This window comes from Euleptes europaea, chromosome 8, assembly GCF_029931775.1.
Source record: "Euleptes europaea isolate rEulEur1 chromosome 8, rEulEur1.hap1, whole genome shotgun sequence".
Taxonomy (NCBI): Eukaryota; Metazoa; Chordata; class Lepidosauria; order Squamata; family Sphaerodactylidae; genus Euleptes; species Euleptes europaea.
The window spans coordinates 57,583,445-57,594,272 of NC_079319.1; positions in this window are offsets into that span (position 1 = coordinate 57,583,445).

The following is a 10,828-nucleotide window of genomic DNA, read 5'->3' on the forward strand; positions in this document are numbered from 1 at the left end:
GGCTCTGATCCTCTCAAAGTAATTGTGCTTCCAAATGGAACAGCAGTGAAGAAAGAATTATGGCGGCTCTCATGCTCTGCAGGAGTTCACAGAGCACTTCATGAAGGGTCATGAGAGAGTGGTTAACCTGTGTGTGCCTCTTCTTGCGAATTCCTCAGGACTGTATGCAATGACATTACAGTTGAGCAGCCTGTTTAAAGACGCTGTTATTAACAATGTGGAAGTGTTTGCCCAGTTCAAGTGAGTAAAGAATGAGGTGTTTAGCCAAATTTTAGTCAAGCATTATCCTGCTAATCACAGCTTTGATACCAAGCAGGGCCAGTGGAGCGGCGGAGAAGTGTTTGGCCTGAGTCTCAAGTTCAAAGGGGACCTCATACTTAGACATGTCAATTTTGGGGTGTTTCATGTTTCACAGTGTGTTTTTATGCACATTGCATTTTCATGCATTGTCATTATTTAACTCTCTCCCTCATTTTATGATGCCCATCCATCAGATTCCCTTTGGCAGGTAGGCCCAAATGACTGAACCAAAGTTCCTTGGTATAGATCTGGGGGGGAAAGAGCCGGTCACTGAAGATTGAATTGCAGCTTACAGAGGGTAGAATTATGATCACATTAAAATTACATGCTTAGGTAAAGTAGTGCAGAATTGTATGCTAGGTTAGCACGCAATTTTCTAGTGGGTCGTGCATCTGTGTAAAACATACCAACCACTACAAAATAAATAGAAGTTTTGATTTTGTGGCGTTCTTTTTCAAGAAGCTGTACCGTCTTGCTTGTAGAGGTAAGTCTACCACTAGACGTAAGCCAACCATCGTTATTTTTATGATCGGTGCACTTTGGCAGCCAACTCGTCTCATAGGCATCCTTTAGATGAGGAGAAAGGGACTGTTGATGGAAAGCTAGACAGAACAAAAACACTTGGAAGACAGACATTTCCCTTAGCAGTTAGGTACACACACACGCACGCAAACATCCTGTTCTAAGTTTCTTTTTGTGGTTTAACACAACACAAATATTGGATCTTTTTTTCCAAACAAATTCAGGCGTCTTCTATGTGAACTATAGACAGTACATTTATATCCAGCTATTTCAACTGACTTCAACATCTCGTGCAAAGAAAGTTTACTTCTTTAAGCCAAAAGCTGGATTTACTGCTAGGCAATCCAGACAAATTTGCATTAATTTATTTCCAGTTCCATAAGTATTCTAATCTCTGTTCACGTTCATATGTAATGTAGAAAGGGGGGGATTGCGTGTGTGTGAGTGTACATGAACACACACACAAATACAAATTTGGAGACAGATGTGATCCAGAACAATCAACTAACTCTCACGCTAGATTCTCAAGCTCATCAATTTGCACTGAGGAGTTTGTAAAAGCAGCCAACTCTTAGTAAGATTTTGGCAAAATAGTAGTAGCAGATTGTTAGGTCTGCTGGAGCAGAGGTCTAAGAGTCAAAGCTCTTGAGTAAAGCTTCTTGCTGGCTCTTGTTCTTTCACAAGATTTTAACTGTTCTGAATCTCTATTCATCCCCGTGTCAAGGTTCACCACAGTGGGTGTTTTGCAATTTGCCAGTTGGAAGTAAAATGTTTTGTTGCTATGCAATATTCCTGAACTCAAGCTGCTGACTGCTGATTGTGCAGGAGCCTTCCAGATGATGGCTGCTCAGGGATCTTAGATTTTGTTCTTCAGCACATTCTCTTTCCCAACAGGAGGAATGAAGGGACTTATTTTTTAGGATACTGCAAAATATGGAAAGGTGGGTTCCAGATTGTTGGTTTGTGTAGCAGATGGGTTTTCATTCTTACAAGGAAAACAAGAGTGCCTGCTACTTGTCAGTTCCTCCAAGAGGGCCTTCAAGGGAGGACTGCCTACTTCCTTATGAACCTGATTCAACCACTATGGTCATTTTGAGAGGCCCTGCTTCAGATGCCCCCATCTTCTGAGATTAAGGGGGTAGCAACCCAGGAGAGAGCCTTCACGGTTGTGGCACCCAAACCCTGAAATTCTCTTCTCCAGAGGGACTCTGTTGTCATCTTCAGCCAGCAGGTGAAGACTTTTGGGGGGTTTTTTTTGGCATTACCTCAGTGATCCCTCCTTCCTGACTAATATTTAATTTTTGTGTCTTTGTATATATTTTAGTTTAGTTTTTGTTTTAATGATGTGTAATTTTTTTGGGGTGGTTTTAAATTATTTTAAAATGTGATTTTATTAGGTATATTTTAATTTGGTAGCGGCCTTGGTGGCCCTTGTGAGGGCAGAAAGCCGGGATATAAATTTTTGTAAATAAACAATAAGTAAGTTAACAAGTTAACAATTTAGGAGCCCCGTGGCACAGAGTGTTAAGCTGCAGTACGGCAGTCCAAGTTCTGCTCACGACCTGAGTTCGATCCCGACGGAAGTCGGTTTCAGGTATCTGGCTCAAGGTTGACTCAGCCTTCCATCCTTCCGAGGTCAGTAAACTGAGTACCCAGCTTGCTGAGGGTAAAGGGAAGATGGCTGGGGAAGGCATGGCAAACCACCCCGTAAACAAAGCCTGCCTAGTAAACATCGGGATGTGACGTCACCCCATGGGTCAGGAATGACCCAATTCTTGCACAGGGGACCTGTACCTTTTAAGTTAACAAGTTAGGGAAAAGATTGACCAAAGAACACTGGGGAGTTGTTGACTGATCCTAGGTACGTTTCCTTGAAAGCATACCTCACTCAAGATCTGTGAGTAAGTAATGGCCAGAGCCTGGGCAGACTTAAGGGTGCTCAAGTCCCTGTGTGTGTATATGTGTGTGTGAATTTCCAAAGTCAAGTATAAGCAAGCATGTGAAGGAAAATTTCCCTGTTAGCATGACTGACACCATCTTTAGCTTGCTCAGCTAGCAGAATGAACTTTGCACCCTAGGAGTTAGCAGAAGAACCAAAACCTTTGAAGTAGTTCCAGCTGGCTGAGCCTAGTTGTTTATCAGTAGTCAAGGCCTTAAAACTTAGAAAAAGACAGGTTTTAGACGTGTGTAGAAAACCATCACCTATGAAAGTGGGCTTTGGTAGATGATTGGATGTATTGTGTTTAGGGTTTCCAGCTCCAGGTTGGGAAATACCTGGAGATTTTTGGGTGGAGCCTGAGAAGGGTAGGGTTTGGGGAAGGGAGGGACTTTAATGGGGTGCAATGCAATAGAATCTACCCTCCAAAGCAGCCATTTTCTCCAGGTGAATTGATATATGTCACCTGGAGATCAGTTGTAATAGCGGGAGATCTCTAGCTACCACCTGGAGGTTGGCAACCCTAATTGTGTTGTATTAGGGGTGAAAGATGAGACAATGTCATCATGATGTAAAATGGAGAATAAATACATGTATTCAGAGGAGTGGATCTCAGAAGAATGCTTAGTAACTTTGAAGTTAGGAAGGATTCTTTGGCCATGGCATAATAAAGTTGTCTTAAATTTTTTACTGCCTCTGAGTGAACCATATGGATTACAAACCCCTCATTGGGACCCAGTAATTCCAGCATCACATGGTCATGAATGCAACTTTACTTCATTTGGGGTTTGTGTTTTATTCATACTAGTAGTGGTGAGTAAAGTTCTGAACTGCTGCTTTGTCATCCAAATGCAAAATGGAGGAAATGGCCTGTAACCTTACATTCTGTCCTCCATCTTCCCAGAGAACATAAGAAAGGCCCTGCTGGATCAGACCAAGGCCCATCAAGTCCAGCAGTCTGTTCACACAATGGCCAACCAGGTGCCTCTAGGAAGCCACTAACAAGACGAGTGCAGCAGCACCATCCTGGCTGAGTTCCACCGCACCCAAAATAATAGAAGTCTATTCTTTTCATACGTTAGGTGTCTCCTTTCTGACCTTCTTCTCATTTGATACTGCAAAGATAACTCTCACTCTCCAGCACAGAAAGGAATTGCCTCAGGGGCAGAGGGGTGCCTTTTCTAGAGGTAGGAAACTCTTGTACCAGTGACATCTAGTCCTCTTGCTTCCTCTTTCCCAGAAGATGTGATCAGCCTGGTCATAGTGAACTCTGCCACAGCAAGTGACTGGTAAATTCATTCTGAGTAGGCTAGCACCTGCAGGCTTTCCAGTCTGGCTCCTTAAATATAAACAACATAGACCTCTGAATAGAAACCACATGTTTTTCTAGCCAAACTTGCCTTTTTCAATGGCGCAACGGAGACGCTCAGATTTATTGGATGTTTTGGCAGGAGCACTTGTGTACTGCGGCTTTGCTCACAGAGCAGAGGATGTTGCCTCGCCAGCTGGAGAATAGATGCAGCAGGTGGGAGCACAGTTTAAACTGAAGGTTTGAAATATCCTTCTGGTCTCTGGACGGCTCATTACTGCAGACTCAATTGTGATTGCTTTTCAACAGTAATTTAGAAGAGATTATGCTGAGAATTCCTGTTAAGGACACTTCCATCCTCTTGCTGTTTCCTTTCCCCCAACACACCAATATTCAACAGGGTGAAGACCAAAACAGACTCCAACCTGGCTGGATGGGCCACAACATGGCAAAGGAGCTTCAGTGTGAGTATGAAATGAAACTCAAGAAATTCTATTTACATAAATACTGATGGCCAGAGATTGCTTATGGCAGAGATTGCTCTCTGCAAACCCTGCTTCACAGTGAACAATTTGTACCTGTTGCCTGTAAGCCCTAGGGACATCTGTATTGTTTAGAAGGCATATGTTAGCCACCATGATTGGAGGGAAGCTTTAATTGGAACAGTTTTGCAGTGCAGATGTTAACAGATGTTCATGGAGTTAACATATTACCCCAGTGTTGTCCAACTGGACTTCTCCTGGTCTCCAGGCTTATCACCAAGTGCTGGTTTTGATCTTCAAATTCCTAAATCTTATATCAAAAACACCAAACTTTCATTTTGTTTTATTTAGAAGGACCATCTATACCCACACAATCTTGCCAGAGAGTGTGCATTGTCAGGGGTGAGGTTGACAGGTAAATCACCTTTGAAAATAATCCAGCATCTTCCATTGATCCAAAATACAGCACCCAGGCTGTTGTCAGAGGTTGGTTACAGGGTTTGTATTGCCCCTCAACTGAAAGATCTGCACTGGCTACACATCATCCAGGCACAATTGAAAGTGCTGGTTCTTACCTTTAAGGTCCTAAATCTCTTCCCATTCTGTCTAGTTAAGATCTACCTGCCAGAAGTTAAATAGGTGGCCATTAGAGACGGCATTTTTTGTGGTGGCACCCCACCTTTAGAATGCCCTCCCTCTTGAGGTGCCTACTTTATTGTCTTTTAAGCACTAGGTCAAAACATATCTTTTTACCCAGGCTTTTAATTAGGGGTTTTATCTTTCCAACATTTTTGTGCTCTGTGTTAATTGCTTGTTTTTATATTAATAATTTGTTATTTTAATTGTAATCTGCCTCCAGCAGGATTCTGAAGAGGCATTATAGAAATTTCCTAAATAAAACAAATAATCATGACAATCCCATTCCTCCAGTTTATAGAATACCCTCCCTTTGGAGGGCTGCTGTTCATCGAAAATCTGGCATAATTTATCAACTTGTCTTTTATGTAAACCCATTCAAATCGGGTGATTTTTGATGAAGGCAGTTGTTTGGAGGATCTTTAAGAAATTTTGCAAATTTTTAAGAGATAATTTTGCTGTTTTGTTTTATTTTGTGCCTTTTAAACTGTATTTTAAATGGAGTAACCAGGATAACCTGATCTCATCAGATCTCAGAAGGTAAGCAGGGTCAACCTTGGCAAGTATTCGGATGGCAGACCTCCAAGGAATATCAGAGTCATGACATGGAGGCAGGCAATAGCAAACCCCCTTTGAATGTGTCTTGCCTCAAAAACCCCACCAGGGGTCGCCATAAGTCAGATGTGACTTGACGGCCAAAAAACCCCCCCTCTTAATCTGCTGCTTGTGCATTTTTACTCTAACTTTATGCTTCTCAAAGTGCAAAGGTGGGGTACAAATGCTCTTAAAACCACTCATAAAGCCAAAGATTTATTTAGCAGCTAACAGCTAATCAAATTGTTTGTCAGCTGGCTTAACATAGGCAGTACATTCTAGTAGTCTGAAAGCAAAGCAAACACAAGGTAATTATCATACTGTTGTTGTTTTTCCAGTGGGTAGCTGTGTTGGTCTGCACTAGAACAGATTTGAGTCCAGTACCACCTTAATGACCAACAAAAGTTCCAGAGAGTAAGCTTTCAAGAGTCAAAGCACCCTTTGTCAGACACATCGCTTGAGGCAGCCACTGGGAAAAGCTCCCATAAACTGATTTGACTTTTGTGCTAAAGACTTAGCTAGAGAAATAGATTAATTGCTCCTTTGTGACAATATTTGTTACACATTCTAGTACTTCCCCTCTGATTTCAGCTATTAAGAGAGAATGGAAGACAATGCATAACGTGATACCGATCTGGCCGTCAGGAAGCATTTACGGCTCTGTAGTGTCTTTGAAGAGGGTTGTTTACTGCAAGGGGCAGAACATTAACAGCTGCATCGGGCTACTATTGCTGTTCAGAGGCACTCTGGAGCTTGTGAGAGCCTGTTAATTGTACTGGAGGCAGAAGCCACTGGTCAGAAATCATTAAATGGTACCCAAGCTCTTTTACTCCGAAGGTTTTGTTTGAGAAGCACGTTTTCTTTAATGCAGCTCCTTTACAAGGCCGGACACTTTTAAAATCCTTTGTTCACTCTGCAATATGCTAAACTCCCATAGCAAGAAAAATAAAATAAAGGACATGATCTGGCAATAGTTAATTGTGCATAACTGAAAGCAATAGAACTGAGTTGAGACCAGATGACATTCCATTGTTTCCTATGGGGCTTTGGGTCGAATATATACCACAGAGTAGCCGTGGCTATTTATGTGTCTGCTTGTTCACATGAAAAGTAGCAGGCAGGGAGTCAGGTTTTGTAAATACAGAAAGAAGCTAAATCCATCCTTTCCCCAAACTCATTGCACTCTGCTGATATAGAGGCGCTTGTGACTCAGCAGGTGGGGGATCTGGCACAAGGGTGTTTAAATAGTACTGCTACCAAGGACCAAGTGGTAGCCTTTTGTCCTTTGTGCACAAAATGAAATGGAAGCATTAGTCACACTCAGAACTAGGGTTGCCAACCTCCAGGTACTAGCTGGAGATCTGCTCTTACAACTGATCTCCAGCCAATAGTGATCAGTTCACCTGGAGGAAATGGCCGCTTTGGCAATTGAATTCTATGGCATTGAAGTCCCTCCCCAAACCCCGCCCTCCTCAGGCTCTGCCCCAAAAACGTCCCGCCGGTGGCAAAGAGGGACCCGGCAACCCTAGTCAGAGCCCTCTGGGTGTCCTCTTACTCTTGACAAGACATTCTGGCCCAGTATTTCACCTGACCAAAGAAATCAGAAGAAAAACCTGACCAGCTGAACATCAAGAAGACAAAAGTAATGACTACAGGAGACTTACACAACTTTAAGATTGACAATGAGGAAATTGCAATTGTTGAAGACTTTGGCTGTTACCGCACTTGTATTCCCAGCGATGTATTAAGAGTTTGAAAATGTTATAAAAAATACTGTTCGCACTTTCTAGGTATTCCCACCGATGTATTAAGAGTTTGAAAACGTTATAAAAAAATACTGTTCACACTTTGGCCCCTTTAGCTGTGAAGACATCTTCCAACCATTTATAAGCCGTGGTATCCAATAACCCATTAAAGTGATGTCTTTTACAACATTTTCAAACTCTTAATACATCGCTGGGAATACAAAGTGCGGTAACAGCCTTTCTATTCCTTGGCTCCATCATCAACCAAAAGGAAGACTGCAGCCACGAAATCAGAAGGAGATTGAGATTGGAAAGGGCAGCCATGAAAGAGCTAGAAATGATTCTTAAGTGTAAGGATGTGTCATTGGCCACCAAGATCAAGTTAATTCATGCCATCGTATTCCCTATTACTATGTATGGGTGTGAAAGCTGGACATTGAAGAAAGCTGATAGGAAGAAAGTAGATTCTTTTGAAATGTGGTGTTGGAGGAGAGTGTTACGGATACCATGGACTGCCAAAAAAACAAACCAGTGGGTTACAGATCAAATCAAGCCTGAATTGACCCTAGAAGCTAAAATGACTAAACTGAGGCTATCGTATTTTGGTCACATTATGAGAAGACAAGTGTCACTGGAGAAGACAATCATGATAGGAAAAGTTGAGGGCAGCAGGAAAAGAGGAAGACCCAACAAGAGATGGATTGACTCAATAAAGGAAGCCACAACCCTCAACTTGCAAGATCCGAGCAAGGCTGTCAAAGATAGGACATTTTGGAGGACATTGATTCATAGGGTCGCCATGAGTCGGAAGCGACTTGATGGCACTTTTAACACACACACACAGAGAAATCACAGGAACACCATCAATGATATATATTTTTTTGCACCAAAACTTTGTGGACTGTGGAAGCATTGCTCCTCTGGCAAGCATTTTGCTCACAGACTGAAGTTATGAGATTGTTATCCATTTTTTATTGTAGTCACTGGTACAGAAAATCCTGAAAACCTGTTTCAATGACCTTAGTTCATTAATGGGCCATATGTCACAAGTATTCAGCTGCTTAACATCACCAGTAATAATTTTTCTTTTTTTAAAGGAAAAGTTATTTTAGAGTTTTTGCATAGGCAATATGCATCTGCTGAGCTAATGGATGTTCAATCCTCCACAACACTGGAGTTTTGCTCCTGGTCTCCAATGTCAGAAAATGCTGTGACTATAACTCTTCTTCTTCATTCTCATGCCCAATAAGGCAAGCAGTGTTACACAAATGTTTTGAGCCAGAGAGGCTTTGGTGAAGATTTCTAGTGACCACTAGTCACAATTCTTCTGTTTTCATTGTAGAAGGCTGCCAGTCAATGCGTAATAGTGCATAACCATGGATGACAGGATTTTAGATGGAAGGTGCCAGACTGCTAGATAAGGGCTAGTTGCTTCTGCATAAATGGAGGAGAATTTACACAGATGATGAGATTCAAGCTGCCCAGTTGTCTATCAGGGAAAAGGAAAATCACCAATGAAATGGTGAACAGTAACATCAAGCAAAGGGTTACTAAGGGTGCCCAGAGCTGTAGATTTTCCACTTAGCAAGACTCCAAATTCCCACGAGTTCACAAAATAATTTCTTGCTTGAGTAAGAAGTATCTAATTCTATAAATGGGGTAGTAGATAACACTTCCCTATTGCTTCAGGGAAGTGTTTGATCCATTTAATCTGAGGGTGGCAGAAGCTATCTCTTAGGGGGCAGGACTTTCTGCATATGTTCAGCTGACGCTGGGGAATGGCACAAACTTCAGTGGGGGTGGGGGACAACCTACCCCTGTCTTGGCCAATAATCCTCCCAGTTTAGCTAGCTGCTAGTGCCAGGAAGCTAACATTTCATCTTCAAAGGGCTGACTATAAAAGAAGAAATGAAACCTGGGGTTTTCAAACATAATAGCTCTGACCACCCCCCATATTCTACAGTTTACGATACTATCACCCATTGTTTCTTGTGGGTTATCCGGGCTGTGTAACCGTGGTCTTGGTATTTTACGGTTACACAGCCCAGATAACCCACAAGAACCAATGAACTCTGACCGTGAAAGCCTTCGACTATCACCCATGTTGTAAACTCATGGACCTTTTGTATCTGATAAAAGTACCTTTGACTCTCGAAAGCTCATACCTTGGAAATCTTCTTGGTCTCTAAGGTGCTACTGGACTTGAATCTTGTTTTTCTACTGCAGACAGACATGGCTACCCACCAGAAACAATTGCCATTTAATGCATTCTGCAAGCTTTCTATAACTGCTGCTGAGTACTGACTTTATCTGCCTGAGTACATCCCCCTTTTCTTTCCCTCTTCATTACGGCATTCATGCTCTGATATCCAGTCTAGCAACTGTACCCTGGTTTTATGCTCAGTTAATGTCAGCATTCGTTTCCGTCCATTAGATCAGCAGATAACTCCCCAGAATCTGTTTTTGGGCAGGAAGGTGTAACTTACCCTGCTGATATTAAGACTCCTTGATTTTCACTTTCTGAATCACCATGCTCAGCTCGAGTAAACATAGCCTCTGCACAGCTGCACCTAGGGCTGCCAACCTCCAGGTACTAGCTGGAGATCTCCTGCTATTATTCCCCTCCCCAAACCCTGTCCTCCTCAGGCTCTGCCCCAAAAACCTCCTGCTGGTGGTGAAGAGGGACCTGGCAACCCTAGCAGCAAGAATGCTGCTGAAGCCATCTCTCACTCTCTCTCACACACACCAGGTTTGACAGCATGTGCTTCTGAGATGGGAGGGAGCAGCAACACGCACACATGGCCTACCCAAGAAACACTCATCGTCGGGGGCTCATAGCTGGGCCTTGGGCAACTCCCCAGTTATGCTGATATTAACGCCAGCATTGTTGCAGCAATGGAAAGAACGGTTCTACAGCCATGGGCCAGCATGGTACAATGGCACCCTGGCAGTTGTTAAGAGAGTATATTTCCTAAAAGGCAGAAATGGAAAACAAACACATTACTGTACTTACAGCGTAATGTACAAATGTTTTGAGGTTCATTTACCCGGATGTCAGGCTATACATCTGCAATTCATTATGTTTATGCTTTTTGATTGCATGAGGCACAAAAATAGAATTACTCTAACAGTTCTAATATAGCCCGGTTGATAAATGCATCATACATACAATGTTCACAAGTTACAGTGAACACATGTACGGACTGTGTAGAGTGTACACTTGATTTTTTTCTTTATAGGTGCATTGAGTAATTTATATATGTGTTGAGTAAATGCATGTAAATGAATGTGTAATTCAAACCTA